The 17088-nt window shown below is 38.8% G+C and overlaps 1 protein-coding gene across 5 annotated transcripts in view; it reads right to left on the bottom strand.

Moving 5' to 3' along the window:
• The window catches only part of LOC115212823, a 71318-nt gene that overhangs the window by 41704 nt on the left and 12526 nt on the right, over nt 1–17088 (bottom strand). Inside the window, exon 1 of one of the 5 annotated variants that reach the window (XM_029781587.2) lies at nt 3271–3336. The exons of the other annotated variants lie outside the window; for them this stretch is intronic. The gene's annotated coding sequence lies outside the window, so the exon portion shown is untranslated. Of the gene's footprint in view, nt 1–3270; nt 3337–17088 lie in introns of those variants that run through there. 5 annotated transcript variants of the gene reach the window in all.

A 17088-nucleotide genomic window follows, 5' to 3' on the forward strand; every position in this document is an offset into this window, starting at 1 on the left:
TGAATAAAATCGATAATAGGGCCCTTCTAATGGATCCTTCTATCTACTACATATTACTCCTATTTTAGTTAAACAACTCAAGGGAAATAATCCGTACCACCTGCAGATTTTAGGGAAGCAATCAATATTTGATTCTTATGATCAGCCAACCTAATTCAGCATTTCACTACTCACAGTTTTGAACTGCTAAACATTATTATTGCACTTCCTTAATTTGAATCTTAAACATTAAAAACTTCATTCATACATTTCTTTACATACATCTTTTTTGAATGCCCATTACTCCAATAATTCTGCATTTTTACAGTTACCCTTTTTCCATGACAGTAGATAAATTTTTATTCTACAACGTATTTGTAGTGGCATCATGCAGACATAGTGTGGATTCGATCCTCAATTGCCAAATTTCACTTAACACTTCAACAGCACTTTTCTCACGGTAAAACAATAATTTTTCTATGAATGACAGCAGTTATACATTTGCCAGATGCCTTCACTAAGCAGAATAATGTCTTTGCCTCTCGCCAACCTCCAACAATTTCTCTCTCCTCCAGTTGACAGTTTTTTGTACTTTTTCGTGACGGAAAATACACCTTTTGTAGAAGTTATAACGAAATTGCTTTCTTATATCAGAGTAATAAGGCATTTCAATAGAACATCTTTACCCCACCCCCACCCCTGGGAAATACCAGGTACACCAGCTAGTACATACATAAATACAAAGTTATACAGCAGATTCCTTAAGGAAAATATCAGTTAAAATATTCTTAGAAAATTTAGGCTATTTTTATTATTCATTAGTCAAAAACTTCAAGTGTTGGCACTTACAACAATCGATGTCTACAAGCATAGCTAATTATGTTATTCACTCATATAGACAAAAGGCTATGAAAATGTAATCAATATATAATGTAAATATACACCTATGTTACAAACTTGCTTACTGCATTCTTCCCAATGTCAAAATATTAAAAGTGCCAATGAAGGAGCTTCCATATTGTCATCTGGCATACTAGCAATCACTGCCAAATCTCCCTCAAACTGTACCTTAAAAACTTAAAGGAAAAACATACTGAATAAAACAGTTTAAAGTACACTATGTTTGGGGGGAAATGGGATGGTCTAGACTCAAATCTGGGTTAAACAATATTAAGAGTGTGTCTTATCCACATTCTCACCTATAGCAAAACACTTTCTCTTCATTTTAAAACATTTTTTTAAATATGTGAATCTAGTTACATCTATTATTTAAAAATATGACTGCAATTTTAATAACTCTCCATCTAAGATCTGTTATAACTTTTAATTCATAAATATTTTAAATGATAAAAGTATATGAGATAGGATTTTTTAAAATGATAAAAAAAAAAGGCACAGGTGACTGAAGTAGTACCTATAGATAGAAAGTTGAGCAGAGATAGAAAGTTGAGCAGAAGTGTTCATAAAATCTAATGCAGTGGTTCTCAACTGAGGGCCATATATGATTTTGTGGGGTCCACACAAGCAAAATAGCAAATTGGGGACCCACAGTAGTATATGAAGTGTTCGTGAAAAAGTTTTGATTTAGACATATTTATTGAGAAGAAACTGGTTTCTTTTTTTAACATTTTACATAGTTCAACATACACAAGTTAATGTATGAATAACAAAATTCTTTGTCTAATATCTTATTTCTTTGTTTACTATTTCATTGAAGCAAGACATTATATTACTCAAATATGGAGAATCTTGCCTCTCATAATATAAACATATTTCATGGTACCAGCAGACAAAATGGAAAAGCATTGCCCCAAATGATAGTGAAACAGCCACTCTGACTCACAGGGCTCGCACTTGCAGACAGCAATCTGTCTCGATAGTGGTGAGCAGGGATATGCTCTAGAGACCAAAAACACCAGAGGTCTCAAGTGCCATAGGATTAAACATTAACCTGTCAGAGGGCAACTGAAATCTTGAGTTTTTTTTTTCTTTCTCAGTTTGACGAGCAGCAGAGCCTGGGCTGGTGGATGACCATGCTAAGTTGCCACTGGAGAAGGTATCACAGCATTGGGCATCCTAGACGAGAGGCCTGCTGCCTTGGAACGGGAAAATTATACCATCCGGCCTTCTACTGTCCCCTCAGTCTAGTCATGCTTTATGATCTTAAGAGTAGCATGGCGTAGAAGGCAGCCAGCATTATGACAGCTTGACAGTGGGTGGAGGCCAGTGGAGGTCCACCAAAATAAATAGTAATCAAAGGTGTCCATTGATAAAAAATGGTTGAGAACCCCTGATTTAACGTCAATTTGTAACGAGCTTCTTTACCCACCCATACCACTTCTCTTTATTCACCTTCCTATAAGTTAAAGGTATGCCCTAACACATCTTCACAACCATCCTCCTTCACTTCTTCACTTCCAACTGGGATAACAATGTATCTCTCCCAAAAAGACACTTGTTCTTGTCCCCTAATCATTCTTTAACCCTTTAGTATTCAGATTACTCAGTCATATGCAATGCTTATTTACTCACATTATTTTGAATTAATCATACATTATTTCATAGCTATGAGATTTCAATGATGTGACATTTTATTTTTTAGTATGACTTTACAGGGTAAGTGTGAGGAGTCAGATTTGGCCAGTTTGGACATAAAATAGGCATAATATTTGGGCCAGATATAACTGGTTTAAATGCTAAAGGGTTAACCCTTTCATTGCCTGGCACAAAGCCACCTCACTCAAGACTACACTCCCACCTCAGTTGAAGGAGTCATGTCTTGTAAGTTACTTGGTGGCCTCACTGGTACAAGCACCACATAAAAAGTACCCACGACACCAAAGAGTATAAAGTGGTTGGCACCCAGCTGTAGAAACCATGCCAATGCAGACATTAGAGCATCACACAGTCCTCTGGCTCACCAGCTCCTGTCAAACAGTACAACCCAGGCTGGCATGGAAAACATATGTGAAATGATGAACTTAGACACAAGGGCTTGCATGAGAATAAGGTATAGTTATTCACAATAATTCACTGGAAGAATGGATAAACTGTAAAGTCAAGCCAGATAGGATATGAACACTGAATGTGAGGGGCCGTAACTAAATGCCTCATGGTATTTTATGCAACATTTTACTGTTTCTACTAATTCATTGCCCTTTGTAACATCTGATATCAAATGGTTCGTTATTTTTGCTTTTACTTAGTATCTGAAGAAATCTGGTGGTTAAGAATATAAGGTTACAAATAATTACAAATACATGAAATAGAACATAAAGCTTTCCAGCTCACAATCTGAAGTGTTATAAGTCAAAAACAGTACTGCAAGAGACAATCTTACATTTAATGAAGTCTTTCCTAATTGTTAAAAAAAAAAATAAATGAATAAATAAATGAAATTATATCAACATCATATCGATATTAGTAGAATAATGTTGAACATGAAGAGCAAATAAGCAGAAAGACAGTTATATAGAATTAGCATAGTACAAAGTTGAGCTGAACATTTAATTGAGAAATCTTGTGTGTACAATATCTTCTGGCTTCAGAATACACATGTTTGATCAATATTCTACGATTATTCTGTAGCAAGTGTATGAGGCAGCAGTAAGTTCTCAGTAAATGGGTTTTGCAGCCTGGTATTGATTTCCTCTTAATATTATTGTTTAATTGGAGAAGGAAACTATATTCACCCACACAGCATACCGCCAGTCAGCACAGTCCTTTGTCATTCCCTTCATGTGGTGCAACAGCTTCAGATTTGTCTTCATCACTTTGTGAATGAGTGTGAAGTATTCTTCTCTTCATATTTGCACGTTAATTGTAAACACAAATTACAGTCATATAAACTGTCACTTATTTGCAATTCTCCTGAAAAGCATGTTTGGTCACTGAGTTACTTATTGTTCAAATGACAAGGGGAAATATTGCAATACTTTGTAATAAGTGAGCTGCAGATAAGAAGAGCATCCAGGCATAAAAAATTCACCTCAACATTTCATCTGATCCATGCAACCATTGAAAAATGGATGTGAGAATGAGGATATGACAATATACATATATTTGTGTGTGTGTGTGTATGGAACCCTTGAAATGGTTGGCATCAGGAAGGTCATCTAGCCATTGTACCATACCAAATCAGATTAGAACCTAGTGCAGCTCCCCAGCTCACCAGTTTTCAGTCAAACCATCCGAACCATGCCAGCATGGAAAACAAACGTTAAATTATGATGATGACGATGATGTCGACATCATTTTTACAACCACTTTCTATGCTGGCACAGGTTAGACATTTTGGCAGGATCCATTACACTGGAGAACCACATCTTGCTCTAGTGTCCCTGTTTTGGCATGGTTTCTTAGATTGCATACCCTTCCTGATGTCAACCACTTTAAAGAGTGTGTTGAGTGCTGTTTTCATGGCACCAGCACAAATGAGACCATCTTGTAACTAACAGAACTGAAGTGCATCCTCAACTTAAAAGGCAAATAGGAAATACTAGCTTAAAAGCTACCCTATCAGGCGGCTTTTAAGTAGCTCCTGTGGAGGGCTATTCATTGGGCATTGGGCCCAACAATGACACTTCAATGACACCACCATCACCAGTCTTTCGCATCGCTATCACCAGTCCCTGACTGCCTCAGCTACCACCACCACCACTATCATTACTGTTGCTTCCACCTCTATCTTATAAATTAAATGGCAAGTTGTCTGTGTGTTGTGTGAACCACTTGTACTCCAACAATTTTCAATCAAATTTCACCAAATTTAACATGTGCTCTCTTTGACTTAGGACGCTTTTTCTTATAATTTTTCCTCAAAATTCCACGCCCCCAACTTAAATACACTACTCCCAATTCGCCTAGGATTTGAACCCACCACATCTATGCAACAGTACGTGTTTGATCTTATATATTTTAAAGGCAAGTTGTCTGTCTGTGTGTGTGTTGCGTGAACCACTTCTACAGTTTCCAACCGAAATTCACCAAATTTGACATGTGCTCTCTTTGACTTAGGAGTCTTTTTATAATTTTTTCCTCAAAATTCCGTGTCCCCAAACATAATAGACTACTCTCAATTCATCTAGGGTTTGGCTTGAGCCAGCAAAAAAACATGACACACACCCAGCTGGAAAAATCAATACTTTACTTTGTCAGCTGTGGTGAGCTCTTATCAACTGCTTGCACAGTACTGCCAGCAGTTTTCATTTGCAAGATACAATTTGCCTCTGTTTTCACATGAACGCTCTTTTTTATATAATTATTCCAACTTAACTAGCCACTTCAAAACTCTTACCCAAAATTAAAAATCCTTAATTCAGTCTGTTTGATTAACATTTTTGCCAACTACATTTTACTATTTTTTGGGTGCTACACATTCACTGCTTTTTCCTTAGGACTTTTTCTATTGCATAAACTGATAATTTTCCACCATGCCTCTATGCAAAAGATCTAATATAGGTCAGCACACAAATGCTGCAAAGAAAAGTAAATGTATGCATGCAAGTGAATCAGCTGAGAACGCAGCCGGGAGGAACTCACTCAATGCACTTAAGATGGCTTCAGCGCGAAGAAGGGAAAGTGAAAAGCAGCGTTGTGATCGGTTAGCACGTAATGCTGTGCAATGAGCTGCACAGAGCAACACCAACGTTCAGCACACCGAACATGATGTCTTCCTCTACACTCTGCACAAGCTTCAAAGACTGCAGCGCAACGTGCAGATCGACTTACAAGAGATGTTTCCCCAACTGCTGCTGCACAAGCTGCAAAGACTGCAGCACAATGCACAGATCATCTTACAAAAGATGCTTCCTCAACTGCTGCTGCACAAGCTGCAGCACAATGTGCAGTTCGACTTACAAGAGATGCTGCAGCAACAGCTGCTACACGCGCTATGGAGACTATAAGGAAAAGACAACAACTGGAAGCTATAACTCAGCAAAGGGCTGCACGACATTCCTACATAAGGCCATGCTCCTTGCATTGGTCAATGACAGCATTCAACTATGATCCTACAATTGACTACAGTAATCACCCTGACGTTCAAATAGGCTGCATGTCCAAAATCTGCCAATTTTGCGGGGTTAAAAAGTGGCCTGGAGAAACTCCTGGCATGTGCTGTAAGATTACAGCACCCCATCTACAAGATCCTCCACCCTTTTTGACTGATCTTCTAACAGGGGCGTCAACTTATTCTGATGACTTTCTCAAGCGGATATGTGCGTACAACTGCGCGTTCCAAATGACTTTCATTAAGGGCCAATATCATACGAGATGAGCATTTCATGCCTTCCTTTAGAGTGCAGGGGCAGATTTACCATAGAACTGGCCCCTTGCAGCCACATGACGCTGCCTCGCCTCAGTTTCTTCAACTCTACTTCATGGGAGACTACACTGACCAGGCATGCTTAACAAACAGCCTAGGGCAACGCCGGGTATGCCTGCTAGTATATATAAAACTGAGAATGCATGTCTGTCTGTATGTGTGCATCACTAAAACTCAAGAACTACCCAACATACTTTATTCAAATTTTACACATCCCTTACTTAGGGTCCATGCAGTCTCATGGGCTAAAAAAATTTTCAACTTGTTGCCTAATGCAAGCCCAGAGCAATCTCTTATCTCTTACATTGCTTCCGGATTATGTGTTAAAAGTGAAACAATAACATCTCTATTAATACTTTCACTATTATATTGTTTCAATTTCAATTACTTTCAACTCCACTACCACACACACAAACACAATTTCCCACATATGTACAAGATATATATACATATATAGACACACACACATATATATATATATATATATATATATATATATATATATATATATATATATATATAAATAAATATATAGATATACATAGTTATTTTATTTTAAGAAATATAGTTAAATGCTTTTTGATTATTTATAGTTAAAAGTATTTTTATAGATTTATTTGATAATTAGTATAAGTTAAGATAAGTACATTTATTCTATTATCATTTTATACTGTTTTTTTCTTATTTATTATCTTAGACCTGATGAGTGACTATATATTTAAATAGAATTAATGAATTTGATTTCATTTTAAATCAAATTGAATTTATAATTATTATTACCTATTTGAAAATATAGCCACGAAACGTACATAGTGCTTTTGCAACTATTTAATTTTTACTGTACTTTATAGATTTTTAGAATAAGATTTTTTTTAACAGTATAACTTTTCTATATGGTGTGAATAAAATCTTTCTTTATTGAAATGTTTAACAGAGGTTTTTCTCTAAATTATATACATATAAATATATACATATATATATACATAAATATATACATATACACACATAAATACATGTATATATATATATATCATCATCATCATTTAGCGTCCGTTTTCCATGCTAGCATGGGTTGGACGGTTCAACTGGGGTCTGGGGAGCCCAAAGGCTGCACCAGGCCAGTCAGATCTGGCAGTGTTTCTACAGCTGGATGCCCTTCCTAACGCCAACCACTCCGAGAGTGTAGTGGGTGATTTTATGTGCCACCGACACAGGTGCCAGACAAGGCTGGCGAACGGCCACGCTCGGATGGTGTTTTTATGTGCCACCGACACAGGTGCCAGACGAGGCTGGCAGACGGCCACGCTCGGATGGTGTTTTTATGTGCCACCGACACAGGTGCCAGATGAGGCTGGCGGACGGCCACGATCGGATGGTGTTTGTTACGTCCCCAAAGCACGGATATATATATACATATACATACATATGCATATACACACATATATATACATATATATTGATTTGATTTTGAAGATATATATATATATATATATATATATATATAAATATACATGTACATATACATATATATAAACACACATATATATATATAAATATATATATTTAAGCATATACATATATATATACACATATATATATGCATACATCTACATATTGATACATATATAGACATACATATACATACATAGATATATACATACATATACAAATATATACGTATACATATATATATATTCTATTTCTATTCCTGAGCGCTATACTAATACATTTGTTTGTTTGTACTCCACCTGCCTTCATCTTTTGTTTATTTTCGTAAACTTTCCTGTTATATATATATATATATATATATATATATATATATATATATATATATGTGTGTGTGTGTAGATATACCAAATATATACATGTATATACATATATGGTATATATAACTGGGGTCCAGGAAACCAGGGGGCTGCACGAAGCCCCAATCTGATCTGGCAGACTTTCTACAGCTGGATGCACTTCCTAACTCCAACCACACTGAGAGTGTAGTGGGTGCTTTGTACATGTCACCAGCACAGGAGCAAGAGAAGCTGGCATCAGCCACGATTGGATGGTCCTTTTTATGTACCCCCAGTATGGAAGCCAGTCCAGGTGGCACTGGCATCGGCTACGTTCAGACGGTGCTTTTTACGTGCCACTGGCATGGGAGTCACAACTACAATTTCTGTTTGATTGTAATTTGATTTGATTTTGATACTGAAGTTGATGTTGATTTACTTGACTCAAAAGGTCGCCTTACAATCCAAGGTAGTTTTGAGTGGGCAGTTATGAGACACTAACTTAAGTTATAACTGTGAACTCACTTTATTCTTCATCAGAGTATTAATTATTGTAGAAATACAGGGGGAAGTAAGAGGATAAAAGTAGAAGTGAGATACATAGGGATATTGTATTTGCAGTTTCGTTATTCAAGTAGTATGGTGTATATAAGTGGTGAAGAAGTTTCTTGTAGTCGGTGCGTGAGTTCGAATGGTAGTTACATTTGGCCATTCAAAGCATAGAGCACTGCAAACAGTCTTGCTCGATCAATGGGGTTGTTTGGTGAATTCAAATTTGGGAATGTGTTCGTAAATTTAATGGATAGATGGAGGGAGGAGATTTGTGTATGACTGGAAAGAGGAGATAGGTCAAATCAAAAACAGGAAGAGAGAATGGGAAGAAAAAAAAAAAGAAAAAACAAAAAGGGAGGGAAACATATATATATACATTCATGCATATATATACACACACACACATACACATATATATATATATACACACATATATAAGCATACACATACATATATATACACACATATTTACACATATATATACACATATATATATACATATACATATATGCATATACACATATATATACATACATATACATATATGCATATACATATATATATATACATATACATACATATACACATATATACATTCATATATATATATATATATATATATCATCATCATCATCATCATCGTTTAACGTCCGCTTTCCATGCTAGCATGGGTTGGACGGTTCAACTGGGGTCTGGCAAGCCCGAAGGCTGCACCAGGCCAGTCAGATCTGGCAGTGTTTCTACAGCTGGATGCCCTTCCTAACGCCAACCACTCCGAGAGTGTAGTGGGTGATTTTATGTGCCACCGACACAGGTGCCAGACGAGGCTGGCAGACGGCCACGCTCGGATGGTGTTTTTTTATGTGCCACCGACACAGGTGCCAGACGGGGCTGGCGGACGGCCACGCTCAGATGGTGTTTGTTACGTGCCCTCAGCACGGAGGCCAGTCGTTGCGGTACTGGCTACGATCACGTTCGGATGGTTTTCTTATGTGCCACCGGCACTGGTACCACAAGGATACAAATTCCATTGATGTTCATCTATTTTGATTTGGTTCGATTTGATTTGATTTGATTTGATTCGATTCGATTCGATTCTCACTTGCCTCAACAGGTCTTCACAAGTGTCACAAGAAGGAAGGTATGCACAGGTGGACTGACTACGTCCCAGGTAGGGGCCACGGATTATGGCTTCACTAGTCTTGCCGGGTCTTCTCACGCACAGCATACTTCCATAAGTCTCGGTCTCTAGTCATTTCCATGGTGAGACCTAACGTCCGAAGGTCGTGCTTCACCACTTCGTCCCAGGTTTTCCTGGGTCTACCTCTTCCACGGGTTCCCTCAACTGCTAGGGATTGGCACTTTCTCACACACCTATCTTCATCCATTCTCGCCACATGACCATACCAGCGCAATCGTCTCTCTTGCACACAACAACTGATGCTTCTTAGGTACAACATTTCTCTCAAGGTACTAACGCTCTGTCGAGTAAGTACACTGACATTACACATCCATCGGAGCATACTGGCTTCGTTCCTCACGAGCTTACGCATGTCCTCAGCAGTCACGGCCCATGTTTCACTGCCATGTAGCATAGCTGTTCGTACACATGCATCATACAGTCTGCCTTTTACTCTGAGCGAGAGGCCTTTAGTCACCAGCAGAGGTAAGAGCTCCCTAAACTTTGCCCAGGCTATTCTTATTCTAGCAGTTACACTTTCAGCGCACCCGCCCCCACTACTAACTTGGTCACCTAGATAGCGGAAGCTATCAACTACTTCTAGTTTTTCCCCCCGGAAAGTGACGGAAGTTGTTTTCTGCAGATTTTCGGAGGTCAATGCTCCAGAGCATCTGCCACATACAAAAACTATCTTCCCAGTTAGCCTACCTTTGACATTGCTGCACCTCTTATGTGTCCATAGCTTACACTGGGTACATCTTATAGAGTTTCTACCTACACCTTTTCTACAGATCGAGCAGGGCCATCTTCCTGAGGATATTTGTGGATTTTCTAACTTTCTACTTATTAGTACTTTGGTTTTAGCTAGGTTGACTCTAAGGCCCCTCGATTCTAAACCCTCCTTCCACACCTGGAACTTCTCCTCCAGTTCTGATAGTGACTCAGCGATTAGAGCGAGGTCGTCAGCATAGAGGAGCTCCCAGGGGCAACCTGTCTTGAATTCCTCCACAATTGCCTGGAGGACTATGATAAATAGGAGACGGCTGAGTACTGAACCCTGGTGGACCCCAACCTCTACCTTGAATTCTTCTGTGTACATGCTGCCAACTCTAACCTTACTTACGGCATCTCTGTACATGGCTTGCACAGCCCTCACCAGCCATTCATCTATCCCTAGTTTCCTCATTGACCACCAGATGAGGGATCGGGGGACCCTATCAAAGGCTTTCTCCATGTCAACGAAAGCCAGGTACAGGGGCTTATCTTTGGCTAGGTATTTCTCCTGCAGCTGCCTTACCAGGAATATAGCATCAGTGGTGCTTTTCCCTGGCACAAACCCAAACTGCATCTCATCTAAACTAACTCTCTCTCTAATTAGTTGGGCTATGACCCTCTCCGTAACCTTCATTACCTGATCCAACAGCTTGATACCTCTGTAATTATTTGTATCCAGGGCATCACCTTTACCTTTGTAGCAGTTGACTAGTATGCTGCTACACCAGTCATTGGGTATGACTCCTTCGTGTATCACCTGGTTGACTATACGGGTGACTAGGTTATAGCCGACACTGCCAGATATTTATATATATATATATATATATAAACACACACACACATATATATATACAACAAAAGAGGGGGTGACATTTCCACGCAGGAAAAATATAGGAAAATGTATTGCTGAAAATGCACCTAAATTTCAAAAACTCTTAAGTGTTTAAAATACATTTATTCACATATATACCAAGCAAATTTCAACAACATTTTTTTTTTGTTTATCAATGGCAAAAGTTTAAAATTAGAAAAACATCTTTAAAAGTTTCAATGTTGACAAATTAAAATGTTTCAATGTTGTTTTTAAATTTTGAGAGTTGTCCAATGTTATGTGGTCATCCAGGTAGCGTTTCCAATTGGTGAGTAAGTATTTTTGGAAGTTGTCTCCAAATTTCAATCTAGCATGTTCATATATTTGGACTTCCAAGGTAGGCAAAAGTAGGTGCTACCCTTGTTCCCATTACCGTGCCTGATTTTTTATCTATAAGTGTTTCCTCATTCTACCTTTATTACTCAAGTGGAGTGAAGTAATAGGTAGATGAAAATGAAGTACTTGGGTATATCTCTAGGCTTTGTCAGAGATTATAAAGTACATAATGTTAAGTTATAAATAAATATAAAAATAAAATAAATAAAAATACACATACATTTGAATACTTATATATATAGATATACACAAATACTTGTATTAATAATTGGGTATTCTACCAGCAGTACATTGGATAGATATTATCCCTTAGTGGGTTGGATTCACAACCTCTAACTTATACACACATATATATACATACATATTTATACATATATATACACATATGTGTCCATGTATATATATATATATACACACATATATGTACATACATATACATACGCACACACACACACACACACATATATATATATATATACATGTACACACATATATATACATACTTATATGTACATATGTATATATACATACATTTATATGTATATATACATACATACATTTATATGTATATATACATACATACATTTATATATATATATATACATATATATATATACACATATACACACAGACATATATATATAAACTTAGATATGTTTCGACCAAAGATTGGTCCAGGCCATGTCTAACTTAATAGCACCACCTGATAGGAATATCTAAATCCTGTTTAAGTCAAGTTTTGTTTATGGTCCATTCAAGTAGTGAGTTTTTGTTGGGTGAATTGTATCCAATTATGGGTGGCTTATCTGGTATTCCTTGAAGGAATCTATCCAGACTCCGTTTAAAGTTGATGGGATCCTTTTCCTCTTTGATGTCTTTCGGGACAATGTTAAATAGGGCAGGGCCTGTTGAGGAAAAGAAATTATGTTGCAGTGTACATGTATGCTGTGATCTTGAATTGGACAGTGGACGTATGGCCCGTGGTCCCAGTCTTGGATGAACCTTGAAGTTAATGTTCAGGTCGTTTCGGCAAAGTTACCGGTATATTCTCCACATCATACAAATGCTGTACCGTTCACGGCGACACTGGAGAGAGTAGAGTTTCAAGGCTTTAAGGCAGTTCCAATAATCGAAAGCAGCCATGCCGACAATTCGTTTAGTGAGTGCCCTCTGGGGTGATTCAATCCTCGAGATGTTTTGTCTTGTATGAGGAGACCACAGTGGGCAGCAGTATTCGAGGTGTGGCCGTACAAAGGAGGAGAAAAGTGGTATGATGACACCTTGTTCTCTGGACCAGAAAGTTCTTAAGATCCAGGAACTCATCCTACGAGCTATATCGACCTTATGTACATATATATATATACATACACATATATATATATACATACATGTACATATATACATAATAAAACTTTATATATAAAGAACGTGAAATTCACGAATTGACGAACACATACCCATATATACATATATATACCCATATATATATACATACATAAACATATATATACACACACACACACATATCTATATATATATATATATATATATATATATATATATATATATACGTATACATATATACATATTTATGTACATATATACACACATATATATATACATATAATCATCGTTTAACGTCCGCTTTCCATACTGGCATGGGTTGGACAATTAGACTGAGGACTGGCGAACCTGATGGCTCCACCAGACTCGAATCTGATCAGGCAGTTTCTACAGCTGGATGCCCTTCCAAATGCCAACCACTCCGAGAGTGTAGTGGGTGCCTTTACGTGCCGCCAGTACGAGGGCCAGTTAGGTAGTACTAGCAACAGCCATGCTCAAATTGTATTTTTTACATGTCACCTGCACAGGAGCCAGTCCAGCGGCACTGGCAACAAGCACGCTGAAATATTTTTTTGTGTACAACTGGCACAAGTGCCAGTAAGCCAAAGCTGGTAACAATCACACTTGAATGTTGCTTTTTACATGCCACTGACATAGAAGCCTGTCAGCTGCTCTAGTAATGATCACGCTTGGATGGTGCTGTTAGCACTCCACTACGATGGATGCCAGTCATCAAATTTGATTTTGATTTTACTTGCCTCAAAAGGTCTTCGCAAGCAGAGTTTTGTGTCCAAAGCAAAGGTACACATAAGTGGGCTGGCTACACCCTGGCATAGGTCACGAGTTATGATCTTACTTGGCTTGCCGGGTCTTCTCAAGCACAGCACATTTCCAAAGGTCTCAGTCACTATTGATTGCCTCGGTGAGGCCTAATGATCAAAGATCGTGCTTCACCACCTCATCATGTGTCTTTCTGGGTCTACCTCTTCCACAGGTTCCCTCCACCACTAGGGTGTGGTACTTTTTCACACAGCTATCCACATCCATTCTCAGCAAATGACCATATCAGTGCAGTCGTCTCTCTTGCACACCACATCTGATGCTTCTTAGGTCCAACTCTTCTCTCAAGGCACTTACACTCTGTCGAATAGGCACAGTGACATTACATATCCAGCGGAGCTTACTAGCTTCATCCCTTGCAAGCTTACTCATGTCCTCAGCAGTCACAGCCCATGTTTCACTGCTATGTAGCTGTTCGTATAAAATGTAATACAGTTTACCTTTTACTCTGAGCGAGAGGCCTTTTGTCACCAGCAGAGGTAAGAGCTCTCTGAACAACTCTAGCAGCTACACTTTCAGTGCACCCAACCCTGCTACTGACTGGGTCACCTTGATAACAGAAGCTATCAACTACTTCAAGTTTTTCTCCCTGGAATGCGGCAAGTTGTTCTCTGCACACTTTCAGTGTTTATTGGTCCTGAGTATCTGCCACATACAAAAACTATCTTCACAGTTAGCCTTCCTGTGAGATTGCTGCACCTCTTATGTGTCCACAGCTTACACTGGGTACATCTTATAGAGTTTCTACCTATGCCTTTTCTATAGATCGAGCAGGGGCATCTACCTGAAGGGATTTGTGGTTTGCCTGCCTTCCTACTTGATGAACAGCTATGCTTCATGGCAGTGAAACATGGGCCATGACTGCTGAAGATATACATAAGCTTGCAAGGAATGAAGCCAGTATGCTCCAATGGATGTGTAATGTATGTACATACTCGACAGTGTAAGTACCTAGAGAGAAAAGTTGGATCTAAGAAGCATCAGTTGCGGTGTGCAAGAGAGACGATTGTGCTGGTATGGTCATGTGGCAAGAATGGATGAGGATAGCTGTGTGAAAAAGTGCCACAACCTAGTGGTGGAGGGAACCAGTGGAAGAGGTAGACCCAGGAAAACCTGGGATGAGGTGGTGAAGCACGACCTTCAACCATTAGGCCTCACCGAGGCAATGACTAGTGACTGAGACCTTTGGAAATATGCTGTGCTTGAGAAGACCTGACAAGCCAAGTAAGACCATAACCCGTGGCCTTTACCAAGGGTGTAGCCAGCCCACTTATGCGTACCTTTGCTTTGGACACAAAACTCTGCTTGCAAAGACCTTTTGAGGCAAGTGAAATCGAAATTGAATTCGAAATCAAACCAAATTCAACTGGCACCCATGCCAACCTTCCTTCATTGGACACTAAACTCTGCTTGCGAAAACCTGTTGGAGCAAGTGAAATCAAAACTGAACCAAATTCGATAACTGACACACGTGCCAGTGGAGCACTAGCAGCTCCATCTGAGCAGGATCACTGCCAGAGCAGCTGTCTGGCTTCCATGCCGGTGGTACGTAAAAAGCACCATTTGAGCGTGATCATTACCTGTGCTGCCTTACTGGCACTTGTGCCGGTGGTACGTGAACAAGACATTCGAGCGAGGTCATTGCCAGTGCTGCTGGAAAAACACCATTTGAGTGTGGCTGCTGCCAGTACTGCCAGACTGGCCCTTGTTTCGGTGGCACGTAAAAGCACCCACTACACTCTCGGAGTGGTTGGCATTAGGAAGGGCATCTGGCTGTAGAAACTCTGCCAGATCAGATTGGAGCCCGGTGCAGCCATCTGGTTCGCCAGTCCTCAGTCAAATCGTCCAACCCATGCTAGCATGGAAAGTGGATGTTAAATCATGATGATGATGATACACACACACACATATAAAACTTAAAACTCTTTTCCAAGACTAATAGGGGCAGTTTCCCAATTTCTGTGAATGATATATTCCCTACTGGACAGAAAGCCTATCCATTACGGGATTATTCATTTTTGCAAGTGGACTAGAGCAACATAACATGAAGTGTTTTTATCAAGAACACAACACACTGCACAGTCCAGGAATGAAAACCTTTATCCTATGATCTTGAGACTAATACCTTAACCCCTAAGCTATGTGCCTCCAAAAGTTTCCGTGTGTGTAAATATATGTGTATGTGCATATATATATATATATATATATATATATATATATATAAACAGCCGAAATTGCTAAGATGATCCGGTTCCGACTGAAGATTAGAGGCTTCGGGTGACCCGTCTGTTTTTTTTTGTCGTCTCTTTGTGTGTTTTTGCGTTCTTGTCCCACTTTGTAATTTATATTTTATATTTAATTTATATATATATATATATATATATATATATATATATATATATATATATGCATATATACAGGCACACACATGGCTCCTGGGTTAGACTTCAAAATGTATCCAGTAGTGTAGCACTAGTTCAATGGGTCCAAGCTCTTGATGCGCATGAAACCACTTCCTAGCTTGTACTGTTCTCACATCTACTCTTAGCTAGAGTAGTACCATCTATTAGGGTTCATGCTAGGGATCAATTAGGATGTCACAAAATTGCCTCCAAGGTCAATGACAGACACTCTAACACCCAGGGCAGCTGCTTATCTAGGTGAAGGTAACTCTATACAGATCCGGCACTTCTCCAATATAAGTTTGGAGAGAGTAAAACTGGCTCTAAAAAAACCAGGCCTACTAAAATGATATACCCCCTACTGCCATGTGGGATAATATACTGAGTGTGCATTTTGTAAAAGGATAATGAAGTAAACTCCTATAGAAAATCCAGAGGGAAGGTCCTTAAGGCAGGTATATATGGTTGTATTTAACCAATATTTGGCTCTCCCTGTGGATCCATAGATCCTGCAAGAATTGATTGTATGGTGTATGGCATATATATACATGAGTGGAAAGGTATAAGTACTTGCTTCTGAGAACAGCCCAGACACTGCAGAGTTGGCCATTCTTTTACTTGTTTCAGTCATTTGACTGTGGCCATGCTGGAGCACAACCTTAATGGGTTTTAGTTAAAGAAATCAACTCCAGGACTTATTC

Source organism: Octopus sinensis, linkage group LG6, assembly GCF_006345805.1.
Source record: "Octopus sinensis linkage group LG6, ASM634580v1, whole genome shotgun sequence".
Classification (NCBI taxonomy): domain Eukaryota; kingdom Metazoa; phylum Mollusca; class Cephalopoda; order Octopoda; family Octopodidae; genus Octopus; species Octopus sinensis.